Consider the following 17,898-nt stretch of genomic DNA (forward strand, 5'->3'; position numbering starts at 1 on the left):
TCAGTGTTTTATCCCTTGTACCTAGAACAGCATGTATGGCATGTAGTAGGTGCTTACTAAGTGTCTGAGTGTATTGATGCGTAAGTGAAACCTTCTTTCTGTGTAGGTTTCAAAATGTGCTGTGTGTATAGCAGATTGTCGGTAAATGCCACGAGTGTTCATGACCTGAGAAAGTGAGGGCTCATTGCCCTGTCTATCTGCCAGATAATACTTTGGCTGGGTCAATTCCGAGGCCCTTGTGCTTCTGATATTTTCTGCCAGGGCATCAGTTTCAGTTGGAGTGCCCAAGGCTTTTGTTCCTAAGTGTGAGCTATGCAGAATTTCTAGTTGGGGCTGTTTGGCTGTTGGGCCCACAATGGTTATTATGTCATTATTGGTAATTAGCACGTAGGCCCACACGATGGGGTTTTTTGTTTTTTCAGCAGAAATCAGAGCAGACAGCTGCGCTAGTGAGTGGGCACCCAGCTCCCAGTTCTGAGCCAACAACCTCGGGAGAGGAAGATGGGGGTTTCCCAAGCTAGGGACTCGTGGGTCACCAGTATCCTGCAACATTTCTCCCCGCACTCTGATTTCCAGGCCTGGCCTGGCCTCTGCAGTGGCGGCTTTCACACTCTCAGGGTCTCGGCTATGGTGCTTTCAGACGTACATGCTCAGAAGCTCAGGATTCAGCAAGAATGAGTGCAGAGAATGACAACACTGGGTTTAAAAGCAAGAATGTGGGGCTAGTGGTGTAGCTTGGCATGTAGCTTGGAGCCCTTGTTTTGTATCCACGAGGCCCTGGGATGCGTCCCCAGCATTGTAAAAAAGACTGGCATATACTACTGATGGCTTGTGGTTGACAGTGCTTTCTAGTCTCACCACCCCTGTGACTCCAGCTTTAGTGGAGCTGGCATCCTCTTCTGGCCTCCAAAGGCTCCTGTGCGCCCACACACGACACACAAATCTAAAGAAACACAAAGATTAGAGGCCTAGGTCAAGTCCCTTCTTAGCTGTTGACTTGCTGGCCACCTTAGGCACAACAATGCTTCCCACTGGGCCTCTGTGCTCTCATCTGTCAAAGCAGGATAAGGAAGCTTGGCTTCACTAGGAAAGAGACAGGACAGTCTAATGGGCAAGAGGCTGGATAAGTCAGGCATGCAATTACACTCCTTCCTGCTGTGTGGCATTGGATAAACTACCTCTCTGATTTCAGTTCCTAAAGTTAGACAATGTGGTTATTTATGCCCTCTCTGTGGGGTGGGTGTGAACACAGCACCGCAGCTTGTCTGTCTTTGCTGGGATTATGATGGAGCCCATCATGGAGACGACGAGCAGCAGGGCTAGGTGGATGTGGTTTTACTAGCCCAGGGATCACGGGCAAATTTCCCACTCTCCTGAAATTCTGTCTCATCTGTAAATGGGAGGCGGCCCTGCCTTCCTCAGGAGGCTGCTGCTGAGGTTCGGTGACCTCGCACATAGACTCAGGCACTGAGGCTGACACATGCCATCCCCACTTTACAGATAAGGGGGTGGGGAGGTGACACAGCATGTTGGGGGGTGGAGCTCTGGTTGGAAGCCAGGTCTCCTTACCCCAGAACCCCACAATCTTTTTACCTCTTCCTGTGTCACTCTCATATGAAATGATGCTGGTGGCTGTGACTGTACTGACTCATCCTGGTCCTGCTGGTGCCCCCAGACCTGCACAGAAGAGGAGTTCAATGGATGCTCACTTCAGGGAGGCTCTTGCCCGTGACTGGAGGGTTCTTTCCATGTGGTCAAAAACAGATTTCAATTAAAAGTCAAGGTGGATTGTTCCCAGCACTCAGGACCCAGAGGCAGGAGGATCTCTGAGTTTGAGGCCAGACTGGTGATAGAGCAAGTCCCAGGCCAGACAAGGCTATATATAGACACCTTGTCTCAAAAAAAAAAAACAAAACAAAAAACTGACCCCCCTCAAACAAACAAAACAATAGTCCTGAGGCTGGAAAGATGGTTCAGGGGTTGAGACTGCTTACTTAGTGTTCTCGTGGTGAGCCAAAGGACACATCAGGTGGCCTAAAATTGTCTATAGTTCCAGTTAGAGGGGAGCTGACACCCTCTTCTGGTCTCTGTGGGCATCCATGTTCATGTGACATACATAAACTCATGCAGGCAGGCATACATACATACACACACGTACACATACACATAAATATATCTTAAAAATTATTTTCATTTTGCGAGTATGAGTATTTTGCCTGCATGCATGTTTGTACACTATGTGTATGCCTGGTGCCAACAGCAGAGTCCAGAAGGTGTTGGGTCCCCTGGAACTGGAGTTACAGATGGTTTTGAGTTACTACGTGGGTGCTGGGAACTGAGCCCAGGTCTTCAGTAAGAGCAACAAATGCTTTTCATTGCTAAGCCATCCTTCCAGCTCCCTTAAAAAAAATGTAAAAGTCTTACTTAGGGCAAAGTTATAGTATATACCTATAATCCTAGCCCTTGGGAGGTGGAGGTAGGCAGATCACAGTTTGAGGCCAGCAAGACCTTGTCTCAAAACAAAACAAACAAAAAAATCTGCTTTGATCTGCTTTGGCGCAGTGTGGTGCTTGGTAATCTGCAGAATTTCTGCGCACCTCATTTGATCCCTCTGGCCACCCAGTGAGACAGCCTGGTGAATGAGACCACCTCTGCCTGACTGGTGAGGGAGCCAGAGATCCAAGGAGTGTTACAGAATGAATGTTGTGTCTCCACAAAATTCTCAGTGGTGTTTGCAGATGGTAGGTAGGGCTGAAGATCATGAAGGTGGGGCCCTTATGACAGGGTAAGTTCCCATTTGAGAAAGACTATGAGAAAGGCTACTGCCACGTGGGGACAAAACTCCCTTTTTAATGCTTGTTGCTGAGGATTTAACCCAAGGCTGTGAATATGCCCAGCAAGTGCTCTGCCACCAAGAGACACTTTCAGCCCCATTCTTACTGCTTTTAATACCTTATATTTAAGGGTTTTGTTTGTTTGTTTGGTTTTTTATTTTTTGTCTTTGTTTAAGATTCTTCTAAACATTTATCTGTTTATTTACTCATGCTTGCTCCTATGGAGGCCAGAGGACATTCTGTGGGAGTTGGTTCTCAACTTCCACTATGTAGGTTCTGGGGTTCCAACTCAGGACACCAGGTTTGGCTGCAGGCATCTTTACCTCGCCAGCCTCCTCTCTAAGCCTCCTCCAGCTCAGGTATGTCTAGACTTCATAGTTCTGGAATTTAGCTTGTTTTCCAGCTCTGGAGAACAGATGTAGATGGACTTGGACAAAAGCAGTGAATAGAATAGGTAGTGAGGACCAGAAGAGGTTGTTTGAGTTCTGTCACCACAGTGTGGTGATTGCCAATCCTGCAGAAGTGACTTGCCTGGAGCCACACAGTCAGACATCAACAGACTGAAGGCTGTAGCTCATCTGTAGCCTTTCTTACTGTTTCCCTCTCCCTCACTGACACACCAGAGCCATACCATGGAACAGCTTGGAAAGTGAAGTTAGCTAGCTGAATGTTCTCTGGGTGGCTCAGGAACTGTCCTGCCCCTCAGCACTGGAAGCTGTTAGGGCAAGTCAAACAGCCATTTCTGGATACTCAATCAATCCCGTCTGTTCCCTCTGTCCTCTTCTCTATCTTGTTCTTTTCTCACTTGAGTGCTGGGCCAGGCCTATGTTACCAGAGAAGCCCCTGTGTGCGGGCATCATGCGGCCTCTCTCTGTTCCTGGCAAACCTTCTGTCAAGGGAATTCTCTGTTCTTGGGAGAGATATAGTGGGTTAAGCCTGAGTGAGCTGGAGGCTTTGCTGGATCAGGGTCACTGGGCTCATTCTGGCTTTGGGGGAAGAGGATTGGGGAGGGTCATGGGAGGTCAGATCTTGGCTTTTTTTTTTAGATGTCTCGGGGCTACAGTCAGAGGCAGCCCCAACAACCTTTCTGTAGGGTCTTGGACCGACGTGATTTCCCATTCATGTCATTTTAATTGCTTTCCCGAGAGCCATATGAGGATGATGGCATCAGATAGGACTGGTTTCAATTCTGTGGCGGTGGGCAAGGCACCCAACATTCTAAGCTGTGGCTTCTTCACAGGTAACTGATGCCACCACTACTACGACTATTTGTCTAAGTGTAAGAGCGCACACACCTTGATGAAAAATTAAAAAAAAAAAAGAATAATAATAAAAGAAAAAAAAAAAGAGCGCACACACCGCTTTTGACATGTACCTAATACATTCCAAATCCTTCATGAATTTAGCTGTTTCTATTTTTAGATTTGGGGGCCACAGAGGAGTTGAGGCAAGGTCTATATGGCACAGGCTGGCCTTGAACTCACTTTGTCCCCTCAGGCTTACAATCCTCTGTAAGCATGTGCCACTATGTTCCACTGTGTGTGTGTGAGGACATGTGTATTTGCGGTGTCGGGGACCATGCCCTTGTACATGCTAGACAAACATTCTGCCACTAAACTAACTACATCTCTTTGTCACTGTTTTTTCAATACTAAAACATTATGAGTATCATTTTCACTTCACTGAGTTATTGCCCTAGTGCTGTTTTTATATCTTGAGATAAGGTTTCATTAAGTTGCCCAGGCTGGTCTTGAACTCACTTTGTGGCCCAGGGAGAATCTTGAGATTTTGATTCTCGTGCCTTAGCCACCTGAGTAGCTGTGATTGTAGATCTGCACCACCAAAATTCTTACTTAAAAATAATTTATTCTTTCAAGGTCTCTTTCAGCTCAGAGATCCCTAACTTTTCTAGTTGCAGAATTTTTACTTATAAATGTTTTGAGACAGTTCTTACTGTACAGCTTATTACCCTCAAACTCTCAGCCCTGTAGTAAGGGTTGGAAAATGTGGTTTCAAGCTTTGTCTCTGTCATTAGTTATTGTGCTGTGTGACCTTGGGCAAGTGTCTTGCAGTCCTTGAATCCATTAGTCTGCTAAAAAGCTTGGGTTTAAAAAAAAAAAAAAAAAAAAAAAAGCTTGGGTTTGTTGGTCTCTAAAGGCCTAATCAGGTTAACGCTAGGTGAACCTAGAGCCCAGCTTTTCAAACTTGTATGTATGTATGTATGTATGTGTGCAGTGTGGAGGGAAGAGGGCAGCTTGTGGAGATTGTCTTCTTCCACCGTATGGGTCCTGGGGATCAAACTAAGGTCATCAGACCTGGTGGCAGGGTCTGAGCCATCTCATTGCCTCCTCCCCCTTTAACAGAGCTTCTTATTTTTATCTTATCTTATTTTATCTTGTCTATTCTTGAGACAGGGTTTCTCTGTGTAGACTTGGCTGTCCTGGTCTTATTTTTGTAGACCAGGCTGGCCTGGAATTCACATGATCCACCTGCCTTGCCTTCCTTAGCGCTGGGATTACGGGCATGTGCCACCATGCCTGGCTCTAACAGAGCTTCTTAAACTGTGGACTGCAACCCCATCTATGGTCGTGTAATTAAATAGGTGTCGTAAAAAATTTGCCAATGGTAGATTTCTGAACCCTTAACAACCAAAAATCAGCTTCAAAATCAGACGCCTCAGGGATTGGAATGTTTTCGGCATTACCTGCCTCGTTGCATTGTGGGACTTCTAGCCTTGGCTTTGAGCATTTAAACAGGTTCGCTTTGCCCAAGCGATGTCAGTGGGTGCTGCCTGAGACACCTGGGCTGAGACTCGAGCCTTCAGTGTGTGTTACACTGTAGTACTTTGAACTCTCTGTACCAAGTTTTCCCTTCTTACAGAAACATTCTGGTTTAGTTACAGAAAACAAAGGCTTTTACTATGTTCCCACACCAGTCCTCAGCTTATAAAGATCACATCAGTATCTACAGCTGAGGGTGTGGTGGCACTTGCTTGTAATTCCAGGACTCAGGAGGCAGAGGCAAGAGGATCCCCACAAGTTGGAGGCCAGCGTGATCCCCCAAGCTCCTCCAAATCAGTATTTGTTAGGACTGTATTATGTAATACGGTTTGATTTTCAAGATTGCCATTTAAGGGGTGGGAAAAAAAGAAGGCATCAGATTCCCTGGAACTAGAGTTTGTGAGCTGCCCTGTGCGTGCTGGGAACCGAACCCAAGTCCTCTGCCAGAGCAGCAAGTGCTCTTAAACACCGAATCATTTCTCTAGATTTATTTCATTTGTAAAATTATGTGTCTGTGTCTGTGTGTGAGTGTGTGCACATGAGTACGTGCAGGTACCTGCAGAAGAGGGCTTTGGATCCCTGGAGCTGGAGTTACAGGGGGTTGTGAGCCACCTGACACGGGTCCTAGAACCCGAATGCAGGTCTTCTGCAAGAACAGTAAGTTCTCTTAACCACTGAGCCAACTCTCCAGCCCCTTCAGAGATTTTTAAACAAGAAAATTACATTTAGTCAAAGAATTAAAAAGATGAAAGACAAAAGTGTACTTCATCTGCTAGCTTCTTTTGCCCTTGTTTCAGAAATGGTGGGAACAGGTAGCCTTGCATGCTTTAATTAGAAGAAACAACATGCTATGTTTAATGTACCCTTAAAAATAATCACAGGTACAATTTACATAAAGGGATAGTTGTTGAGTATCATTTATGGGAGAAGAAACAGAAACAGCCTAATGTTACCACAGGAGGGTTGAGCAAATTACAGAACATCTCTAGCATTGTTACAAAAATGATTTAAGGTTTGTAATCGCTTGTTAAGTGAAAAGTCATTTCCAAACAATAACTTTCAAAACAAACAAACTAAACAAACCCAACCCAACCATCCCTGCCCAGAACTTAGGGGACGGAGCAGATCTGTGAGTTCTAGGCCAGCCGGGGCTATATAGTGATGTCAACCACCACCACCACCACCACCACAAGCAAAAGTGCTTTAGGTTGAGGGACAGCGAAGACACTCGGTGGGTAAAGTGCTTGCTGTATGAGTATGTGGACTTGAATTTGCTCTCCAGCACCCGTGTAAAAGCTGGGGTATGGCGGGGGTGTGTATGTAATCTCAGTGCTAGGGGCCTGGGGATGGCAGAGGGCAGAGACAAGTGGATCTCAGTGGCTCACTGGCCAGTCAGTCTACGCACAACAGTGAGTTCCAGGTTCAGTGAGAGACTCAACAAAACCAAACAGAGGTGGCAATCAGGGGAAGACATCTGAAGTCAACCTTTGGCCTTCACAGGCACAAACAAGCTTACAGAGCACCACACACACACACACAACAAAAACTCATTAGGCTGGGGTGTGTGAAATTGGTGATACTGAATAATTTTTAACGTAAAAGAGCAGCAATTACCTATTATTTATGTAAGTGAAAACATGTGCATGTATAAATCTGTATGTGTGCCCCCATGTATGAAAAGCTATTCAAAGAGAAAGTTTTATATCAGAACCCTGCAATAGTTACATTTCCAATTGATGACTTTATGGTGCTTTATATTTTTACTTAACTACATTTGTTATTAACTGTTATGTCCTAAAATTCAAGTACTCCTAATTAAAAAAAAAAAAATTCTTCTCTTAGGAAGACATTCCTTCTGTATTAATTGCAATTTCCATCCCCACACAGTTTGCTTGATTTATCGTTTGTGTTGAAAAGGCCTAAAGTAGTTAAGCTTGTAGGCCTCGCTGCTCAGTAGGCTGAGGCAGGAATATTGATTGCTTTGAGTTACAGGCTAAGCTGGGTACAGAGTTAGACCCTATGTCAATGGCAGGACGGTTACCTAGCATGTGCGAGTCCCTAGTTACAAGTGAAATTATTTAATAAATAGTGTGGTGGTGGGGAGGATGAGAGGCTTGTTCTGCCCTCTTTGTGCAGTTAGTGCCAGGGCTGGATTTCTGTTCCATAGCGACTGTTCAGGACATTTTGCTGATATGCCCAGCTTTTCAAAGCCCGCCACAACAGATGAGCCTTCTCCATGAGCCCTGTCACTGGGGCTTGAGGCCAGCTGTGTCCCTAATCCATCCCCGTCCCAGATTTGAGCATGGGTCGGACTCCAGTTGTCCCCCCTCCCTCTTCCTTCCAATCTCATCTCTTCCAGGTCAGCGGTGGCCTCATCTCCTCTTCCCGACTCTCCCCACTGGTGGCCGCCTAATTTCGCTATCTCATTTCACCCTCTTTTATGCAGCTGGTGTTTGTGTTTGCTGGAGCTCAGTTTGGTCTTTTTTTTTTTTTTTTTGGAGCTCAGTTTGTAATGGGGAAGGATTAAGACCCTTTCATGCCTTTTTTTTTTTTTTTTTTTTTTTTTTTTTTTTTTTTTGTCTTAGAGCTCTTGACCGCTCCAGGGGCTAACAGACAGCTAGCGGGGTCTATATTCCCTAGGAAGGAACAGGAGAGCTGTAGTGGGGAGGTAGTGATGGGGCTCAGCTGGCAGATGGGATAGAGACGGTCCTGAGGGACCCTCTCCTCAGCCTTGGAGCATGGCGCCGTCACCACTCAGATGTAAGCATGGAGCCAAGTGTTTCTGCCTAGGAAATTAGCCTCAGAGGTGGTGCCTGGGACCTTTACCCTTGGTACCCAATGGGAGCTTCTGCAGGGTGAGCTGGGACTGGATGTCTGGCTCAGCAGATGGGCCCAGGAGTAAGGATAATTTCTTTGTCTTCTTAGTGGGTGTTATTTATATCCCTAGTCCTCGTTATTGGTTGAGCTCAGCCTTGCTCAGAGAGAAGACACATACCAGGCGATGGTGTACCCTAACAAGAAAATCTCCCATGTACACAAAGCGCTTCAATCTCCAGGCTAAGGATGAAAGGCCAGTGTTGGAACCCATGACTCTGAGATTTTAAAACTCAGACCAACAGATTTTGGTGTGGGGCTGCAGAACTCTTTCCATCTAGGAGTGATTTACACCCGCTTTTTCTGATGTCTTCTGCTAGCCTAAGACCTATGCTTCTTTTCAGGGTGACGGTTACTAAGTACTACAAACACTCCGAACATCCTTGAGGTGCCACTGGCTAGCAAACAGAGCATTTAGCTTTACAAGTCTGACTTTCCTGGATAACACGGTAGTGGAGGAAATAATCTGTCTGGTGATGGATTTTCAATATCCACCCTTCATGCTACCAGATTTCCCTGCCTGAGAGGGAGAGGAAGCCTCTGAGGCCCAGAAGAGTTAGCATTAGAACGTGCCAATCAAGGGCACTGCTGAACCCGAAGGCTCAAAGCAGGGAACCGGGGTATTTAAGAGCAGGCACTCCTTGGCTCCTTGAACTGTTTGAGTCCCTCAATAATAAAACAAGGACAGTCCACTCACTGGTTCAGTAAATATTTAATATGTCAGCATTACTCCGTGTGGTAAACAAAAAGGACAAGATCCTTGTCCTCTCCAGTTTGCAGTCTCCTGGATCCAGGCGGCAACAATCTGAGAGATTCAACCAGTCATCGCTAAATAGGAGGCAGGCAGGCAGGGGTAAACACTATGGAAGGTGCTGTGATTGAAACAGAGGAAGGCTGTGCGATGGGCTGTTTTCGCTAGTCAGTCAGGTAGTCCTCAAGGGGTTTTCTGACTCATGATATTATATAAATGTGCTCAGACCTGATGACAGTTGAGTGCTTCTCTGCCCGCCACATACTTCTGAGTCGATATTTCAGTCTCTCTAACTAGTAGAGAGACTATATATAATATAATTAAGACTTCACTGAGATCTATGTCCTAGGCATTTGTTCTAAGCCCTGTACATATTTTAATCAGTTAATCAGCAGATTACTTGTCGCAGTAACTCTATGAGGGGGACTGTTGTCTTCCCGCCTCTTTTTTTAAGACAGGGTCTCACGTAGCTCAGGCTGGCCTTGGATTTGTGTTACTTCTGCTGTCACTTCCCAAGTGCCAGGGTTCTAGGCATGTGCCACCACTCCCAGCCTTTATTCTATTTTTAAGGGTTCAGAAACCAGGCACAAAGAAGGTCAAACGATTAGGGAGGGCTGAGCCTGAGCACTGAACCTGAGCAGTCTGATTCCAGAGGCCGAGCTGAGACTGCGAAGCGGCTTTGATTTTACACCAGTAGGCCGTCCCGCTGGCATGTGCGGCTCTGATGTCACATTGCTTGGTTTCTGATCCTGGCAGGGCTGAGCCTCTCTGCTTTGGTTTCCTCATCTCTAAAATGAAATAGCAGAACCTGTCTTATCTTCTAAGCGCTTGTTTACAACAGAACCTTCTCTCTGCTCTGTGGGGAGGCAGCCAGTTCAGACGCCAGCCTGGCAGGAGGAAGTAGAAGGGTCAAGCGGCCTCAGCCACTTCTAGAGAGAAATGAACTCGTGTGCACTCCTCAGAGCAACCCTAAATTCATCTGGAGGCCGGATCCCGGAAGCTATACTTTTAAAATAATGTTGTGGATGCAGGGCAGAAAGAGGAGGATCTCAGTGGAAGACAGGAGACAGGTGAAATCTTGGCATGGTCTCAGCAATTAAGATTTCATTTCAGGTCTCACCTAGCCGCCAGGAGAGGTCAAGCCTTCCTGAATGTCAGGGCTGGAAGGGAGCCAAGTGATGGTCAAGCTAGTCGGTGGGTAAACTGAGGCTCGGAGAAGCGGAGTAATTTACCTGAGGTTACTAAAGGCTGCCTGGTCAGCAGCATCTACGTGAATTCCGCCTCCCCTGACGCCCCCAGACCACGGCCTCTTCCCGGGCCCTCTATGGGGAGAAGGTCTTACCTATGTTCCAGGCGCTGGTTGGCCCGTTCTCCACACGCGTGTTGCTAGAGCCCAGAACCGCGGGTCTCAAGCCCCTAGACCGGGTTCAACGTGCGCGTGCGCACGGCAGCCAGCCCCTGTCCGCCGGCCCCCCCCCCACCGCCCTTTTCCTTCCTCTCCCCTCTCCCCGCCACTCCAGGGGAGGGGGAGGCAGGACGCGGGGAGCGAACCGGTCCCCAGCCAATGCCCTGGCGGGCCGCGGGCCCGGCCCCCTCCCTCCCTCCCGCGCGGCCCAATAGGAATTTACTACAATGTTGTGGCGAGCCGCGGGGGAGGGGCGCGGGCGGGCCGCGGGCCGCGCCGGCCTCGTCGCGCGGAGGAGAGGCGGGAGGGCGCGCGCCGGGGCCGCTCGCCCGCTGTCCCCCCCGCTCCCGCCCTCCGCCAGCCGGTTCAGTCAGCCAGCCCGCAGCCCGCCAGCCCGCGAGCTGCCGAGGGCCGGAGCCGCGGACGCCGGCGCCGCCTCCTGCCATTGTTCTCCGGGCTGAAGCTGCGGCCGGCGCGGGAGCCCCGGCCCGGAAGCGCGGGTGAGCCGGGGGGGGGGGGGGCGGCGGGCGGCGCTGGCCCCGAGGGGACGGTCCGGGCGGCCGCGGCGCCGCCGCCGCAGCCTTTGTCTCCAGCCACCCCCCGCCCCTTGCAGGCCCGGGAGCCGGGGCCGGGGGCGGCCGGGGCACGGCGGAGGAGAGCGCGGGGGCCCGCGATGCAAAGTTCGGCTTCGGGAGGCTCCGGGGGCCTCAGCCCGCGCCGGCCTGTCAGTCACCGCGCGGGGGGCGGGTGGGCAGGTGGACAGCGGAGCGGCCGCGGAGCGCAGGGTCCCCCGCGGCGGGGGAGCCGGGCGCCCCGAGAAGTCGGGCGGAATCCGAGGGCGCGGGGCACTTCGCAGCGCTCCCAGGCCTTCCCGCCACAGACCCTGCCGCTCAGGGAGGGAAAAAAAAAATACCCCCAAAATGCAATCACGTCTCAGAGCCCTCCGGATCCCGAGCCTTTGCTCCGTAGTCTTCAGGGGCGCCAGCCAGCCAAGGGTTAAAGCGATCCTCTCAGCTCCCTGACCTCCTTTTTCAGTTCGCGCATCTGTCGGCTTGGAAATCTTTTCCCTGGCTCGCTGGGCTGCCTGTACCTGTGGAGATTCTGGAGCCAGGCTCAGCCTCATCTCATCACCAGGCGGAGCCGAGGGCCCGCGTGGAGGCAGCTTCTGCCCGCCCCGCGCTGGCTTTCTCTGGAGAGAAAGTGATCTCACGGAAAACAAATTGCTGACCCGCTGGTTTGGGGCCGCACGACAGCAATTGCCATCCCGTTGTTCCCTGAACTGTACCCTAACATAAATGACTAGTCCGTGGAGACTTCGGCTTGGTGTGTGTGTGTGTGTGTGTGTGTGTTTCAGAGATGTTGAAGGTTGGCTTTCTTTTTCTTTCTTTTATTTTAATTTTAGTAGTCTGGGTGATTTCACAGTTGCTATTTTGTTCCTTCTGTTTTTTAGGGAAAATTGCAAGAAATGGTTATGTTTGTGTCTTGAGTGTTATTATAGTGGGTTTATACACTCTTGGGATCTACTGTACTATTCCATGCATTGCTCAGTACTGTTTTTTTTTTCTTTCTATTTTTAGTCCTGGAAAAAAAAATAATTTAGTTGGTTTGATCCTTTTAGTGAAGCAGGATATACATATCCTTTACATAATTCTTCTAATCTTAAATTTTGCTCCTTTTTGAAGAAGTTTGCATTCTTTCCTTTTCCTCTCTCTCTCTCTCTCTCTCTGCTTTGTGTTTGTTTCTTTGAGACAGGGCCTCTGTAGCGCTGGCTGTCCTGGAAATCACTAGGTAGACCAGGCTGGCCTCGAATTTAGAGAGATTACCTGCCTTTTCCTCTGGGTGCTGGGATCAAATGTGAGTGACACCGCAGCTGACCCCTTTCCTATTTACCATCACACCTAGCTCAACTTTAACAAATTTGAAAATTGCATATCTGGCGTTCCACCATCTCGTTCTTTAGTTTACGGTTGGTCAGTGTGTATGCTGTCTGTTTTGAAACCGGGTATGCTTGCATAGTTGAGGCTGACTTCAAACTCAATTTTTTTTTGCCCATAGTGGCCTTGAACAGCTGATCCCTTGGCCTCAGCTTCTGAATGCTAGGATTATAGGCAGAGGCCACTACATCTATGAGTTTATAGTCTTAAAATTGATTTATTTTGTGACTATTTTGCCTGTATGTAAGTCTGTGTACCCTGTTTATTCTTGGTGCCTTTGGAGGTCAGAAGAGGGCTGTCAGATCCCTTGGAACTGGAGTTAGAGATGCAATTGTTAGCTATCATGTGGGTACTGGAACTCCTTAAGTTCTCTTTAAGAGCAACAAGTGCTTTTCTTTTCTCCCCGCCCTTTGAGACAGGGTTTCTCTGTGTTATAGTCCTGGCTGTCCTAGACTTGATTTGTAGGCCACACTGGCCTCAAACTCACAAAGATTGGACTGCCTCTGCCTCCTGAGTGGTGGGATTAAAGCAAAGGCTCTCAACAAGTGCCCCTAACTACTCTAGTCCCAGAGTTCATGGTCTGTATTTCAAACAAATTCATACTTGAGAGACAGTGCCCTTAAGATGCTATTTGTTTTCCTTCCATCCTGTTCCTAAGAAAGCTTCAGGGTTAAATTGTTTAGGACACTGTCTAAAAGCCACAAGATCATTGGCTATTCTGCTTTGAAATCAGATAGTGTATGCTTGGGGCCTTTGGAGGTCAGAAGACGGGTGTCATATTGTCATCAGATTCTGCTCTAAAATACACTGCCTGTAAATTTTGTTGGGCTGGGTAGAGTTTTCTGGTTATTTTTTGAATATATAAAATTGATGATTAGGGCTGGAGGGGTGGTTCAGCAGTTAAGAACACTGGCTGTTCTTCCAGAGGACCCAGGTTCAATTCCCGGCACCTACATGGCAGCTCACAACTGTCTGCTCCAGTTCTAGAGGATCTAGCATCCCCCAGACACACACATGCAGGCAAAACACCAATGTATATAAAATAAAAATAAATAAATCTTGAAAAGTAAGATACAGTTGGTGATCGTGACCTGATTTCATGACTTTAAAGCCTCCGTGGCTGTCAGGGCCCATGTGGTTCTAAAATTATGAGTAGCATATGTTTAGACCGCAGTCTGTGTCCTTCTTACCTGCGGAGCAGGCTGGTGCTCACTGTGAGTGTATTTTTCTGAGAGTGCTGGGTTCGGGATTAGCCAAATGCATAGTCAGATGCGGATTCACCACTACTTCTAGAAGGCGCCTTTTTCCTCCAGTTGCTTGGGATGACATCAGTCGCTTTATTTTGTGTGTGAGCTAAATAATCACACTTCCAACTACTCTTTTCTTATGGACAACTTTGCTTTTTCTCTGAGTAAAATCTGCAGAGATGAAATTTTTATAGTCTGGCATGGTAGCACATGCCTGTGATCCCAGCGCTCCGGGAGGCAGAGGCAGGTAGAGTTCTCTGGGTTCTCCAAAGTGAGTCCAGGACAGCCAAGGCTACACAGAGAAACCCTGTCTCAAACAAACAAACAAACAAACAAACAAACAAAACCCAAAACCCAAATGCAAATTTTTACAAAGATTCCCCCATATTACTGATCAGTTACAAACATTGTGAAATAATCCAGAATTACTGGAAGGCTTTGGTGTATTTTGATAGCTTTTAGCCAGAGGGAAAGCCAGATGCCAAACATGTGATATTTTTGTTGTCAGTTGTATTTCATTTATGTTTCTTGATGTGCCGCCTGCGCTCTGCTTTACTCTGTACTCTTTACGAGTGAGTTCATGGTGTGTTTGGTGAAGTGCAGTGCAGCGGATACTCTGGAGAGCACACTGCGTTAGATTAGTAGTTTGGTTGCCTCTGCTGCTGTTTAATGAATGCACAGGGAGAAGAATAGAGGGAAAACTAGCAGCGAGCACTGTTCAGAGTTTGGAGGCATTAGAAAGGGGAACATGAGTGATGACCTCATTTGGAACAATCTTGCTGATGCTTCAAATACCAGTTTTAGGAACGTGTAGTGGGAAAAATCAGATTATGATTAAAGTTTGTTTACACTTATTTTTCTGAATTATTTTCCTTTAAATAAGAATTCAAACACCTTAAAGTGTTTAAAAAAGGTATTTATTACAGAATAAGAAAAATACTCTGACCAGTATAATGAATGCTAAGAATGGCTTGAGAGGATTTTAATGTCTCTTATTTATTAATCGTCATCAATGTCCCCCAAAATAATTGAAAGTAAATATGCAAAAAAAGAAAGAAAGAAAGAAAGAAAGTAAATATGCAGCCTGAATAGAGAAACTGGGAACATGATGTGCAAATATTTCCTTTCTCTTTATAATCAAATTATTTTCTTTAATATCCTTTCATTTTAGAAATTCTAGCATGTTTACTTTATTTTAAATTTATTTTTATTTTATGTGTATGAGTATTTGCCTGCATGTAGGTATGTGTACCACATATGTGTCTGGTGCCCGCAGAAGAGGGCATTGGATCCCCTGGAACTGGAGTAACGGGTTTGTGAGTTGCCATGTGGGTGCTGGGAAGCAAGCCAGAGTCCTTTGTAAGAGCAGTCGGTACTTTTAACCACTGAGCCATTTCTCCAGCCCCTCATTCTCCTGTCTTTTATTTATTAAAATCAGTTCTGTTTCTTCAGTTGTCTCTTCATTATCTCCAAGATAAGTCCATATGGATTAAACTTTGCGTATTGAATTCATATTCTTCACTTTCCATGTCAATGTGTTCTTTGAGTCTCTTTCTTTCCAGTCATTCTTGATTCCCAGGGTGGTCTCTGTTTATAAAAGATTAGAATTGTTTTTTTTCAGCCATGTGACGTGGAGGTTAGGCAGGATTACAGGACTCTTGGCAGAGGGAATTGGAAGGGGAAAGATTGCCAGATGAAATGGCTAAGAACTATGACCGTGAGTTTATATTGATAAGATAGATTGGAAAATAATCAGTTGCTGCTTTATAATTAGTATTCTGTCTACTATGGCCACTCATTTTGTGTGGGCGCTGGGGATCCAAACTCAGGTCCTCACACTTATGGTGGGGGCTTTACCCAGGGTGCCGTATCCCCAGACTTGCAGCCTTTGCTTATTTACCCAATCTGCCGTATGAAACTGATACTCACCAGGAAGAAACTGATACTCACAATGAAGTCATAAGGGTGTGTTTGCGTATATCATTTTATAAAGACATGCTGTTTTAGCTTCTGTGTGAAATGTGTTTTCTGAGCTTATTTATTTATTTGTTGGTTTTCGAGGCAGGGTTTTCCTGTGTGTTTTAATTTGCCGGTTTGAAGTGCCGCATGTGTTCAGGTGAAGGGGATCTCATCTTGTTAAGGTCCTAGGCACATGTTGGAATTCGCCCTCTCCCACCCCCATTGTTTTTGGCCATATGGATACACAGCAGAACTGTCAAGGGCTTCAAGGATTTAAGCCTTCAGATTTGACCTGGCAACCATTTTAGCATGTAAGAGGGACACATGAAGGCAGCCTTAAAGTGAAGGCTTTCTCCTTCATTTTCCCATTTCTTTCCACTACCAGCTTGCTGTTTCTTGCTCATTTTCTCTTAAAAAAAAAAAAAAAAGATTCAGAGAATTGACACTGTTGCTAGCTTACTAGCTACAGATTCTTGCCAGTCCTAATAGTATTATGTAGTTACATAACCCTTTTTTCATGGTGTCATATGATATTGTATATATGTCCTCCCACACATGTGTCTAGAGTATTTCTTTCCATCTGGTATTGGAATGAGCTCTTTGTTAGGTTATTTTTAAATCTTCCAGCTTTCTTGGCCTCCTCAACACTCAAAATAACACAATTGCTCTGGGAGGCGAGAGCATCCACATAGTCTATTAGCAGCTTTTTCAGTGGAAATGGAAGCAGTATTTTATTTTTAAAATCATACCCTGTGTTCCTTACAGGCAAAACATGCATCTTATGTTTCCACAGTCTCCGCTAATTTTGTAAGGTGGAAAAAAGTCAGTTGTTACCAAGTAGATAAAGCTGAAGAAGGTATACTTAGGGCAGGGAAATAACTCTAAAGCTATCTTATTCTCTGAAGGTGTGTTGGTTTTCTTTTGAGCTCTTGCATCATTTGCTTTTTTTTTTTTTTTTTGGCCAGATATGTCATATGATACTGGTACTCACAGTGAGACTGTCAGCTTCTAGAAGGCAAAGGATTATTACTATTGTCCTCCCCCACATGCAGGTATGGTTGAGTGCATTAGCTAACCCTGTAGCATAGGGTGCATTCTGTGATGTGAATGTCAGGATAATTGAGATCTGTGTTAGAATTGTTTCTAGAGTCATATTTCCTTCCTTCCTTCCTTCCTTCCTTCCTTCCTTCCTTCCTTCCTCCCTCCCTCCCTCCCTCCCTCCCTCCCTCCCTCCTTCCTTCCTTCCTTCCTTTCTCTGTTCTTCTGTCTATCTTCTTAGAAAGCAAGTAGGAGAAGTCACAGCACTTTATACTCAAAGTGTTTTGAGAGTCTAAAGAAGAATAAAGTTAGCTAAGTGCAGCACACGGTTATATACCTAAGACAATAACGGTATTCCATAATATCGGCCCACCCAACCCAAAGATTGCCCCAGTTAGATTTAAAGTTTTTAATTTTTAGTGATGTGTAGTATGTTGTGTATGTGTGGGTACATGTATAGAGGTCAGAAGACAATTTTGTGGAGTTAGTTCTCTTCTTTTTCCACCTTTCTGGGTTTCTAGGGATTGAACTCACGTTGCCAGACTTGCGTGTGAGTGCCTTTATCCACTGAGCCTTCTTAGCATCCCTCATTAGATTTTTAAATGTAAACATTTGATCATATCTCCTTCATTTCTTTAATCTAGAACAGTATTTACCCTGCTACTTTGATAAGTCTTGGTGCCAGCTAATTGTAGAATGTTCTTTTCTGAATTTGCCTGATTGTTCCTTTCAGGCTTTGTTTAGTTTGTTCTTCTGTTTGCTTTGTTTCCTATAAACTGGAAATGTATCTCGATAGGTTTGATTAGACATAGGCTAAACGTTCTGCCAAAGGCTTCTGCGTGATGTTGTGTTCCCTGTTTTGAATCGCGTCAGGAAGTTCATAATGTCAGGCTGATCCACAGTAAGTGTTGCTGATTTTGGTCGCCTCGTTAAAGTGGCAACTGGCAGATTCCTGTGTAGTGGTGTACATTTTTAGTATTTTGTGGAGAAACTTCGATATTGTAAATATCCTGTTCCCAATTACCTTTTCCCATTGGCTTAAGCCATTTATGGGTCTTTGGGGGTTGCACATGTTG

The 17,898-nt window shown here is 46.2% G+C and overlaps 1 protein-coding gene across 36 annotated transcripts in view; it reads left to right on the forward strand.

Annotated features, from left to right (window-relative positions):
- Positions 1 to 17,898, forward strand: part of Epb41 (erythrocyte membrane protein band 4.1) — a 143,811-nt gene that overhangs the window by 11,972 nt on the left and 113,941 nt on the right. Inside the window, exon 1 of one of the 36 annotated variants that reach the window (XM_060379411.1) lies at positions 10,938 to 11,144. The exons of the other annotated variants lie outside the window; for them this stretch is intronic. The gene's annotated coding sequence lies outside the window, so the exon portion shown is untranslated. Of the gene's footprint in view, positions 1 to 10,937; positions 11,145 to 17,898 lie in introns of those variants that run through there. 36 annotated transcript variants of the gene reach the window in all.

This window comes from Meriones unguiculatus, chromosome 3 (assembly GCF_030254825.1).
Source record: "Meriones unguiculatus strain TT.TT164.6M chromosome 3, Bangor_MerUng_6.1, whole genome shotgun sequence".
In the NCBI taxonomy this organism is placed as follows: domain Eukaryota; kingdom Metazoa; phylum Chordata; class Mammalia; order Rodentia; family Muridae; genus Meriones; species Meriones unguiculatus.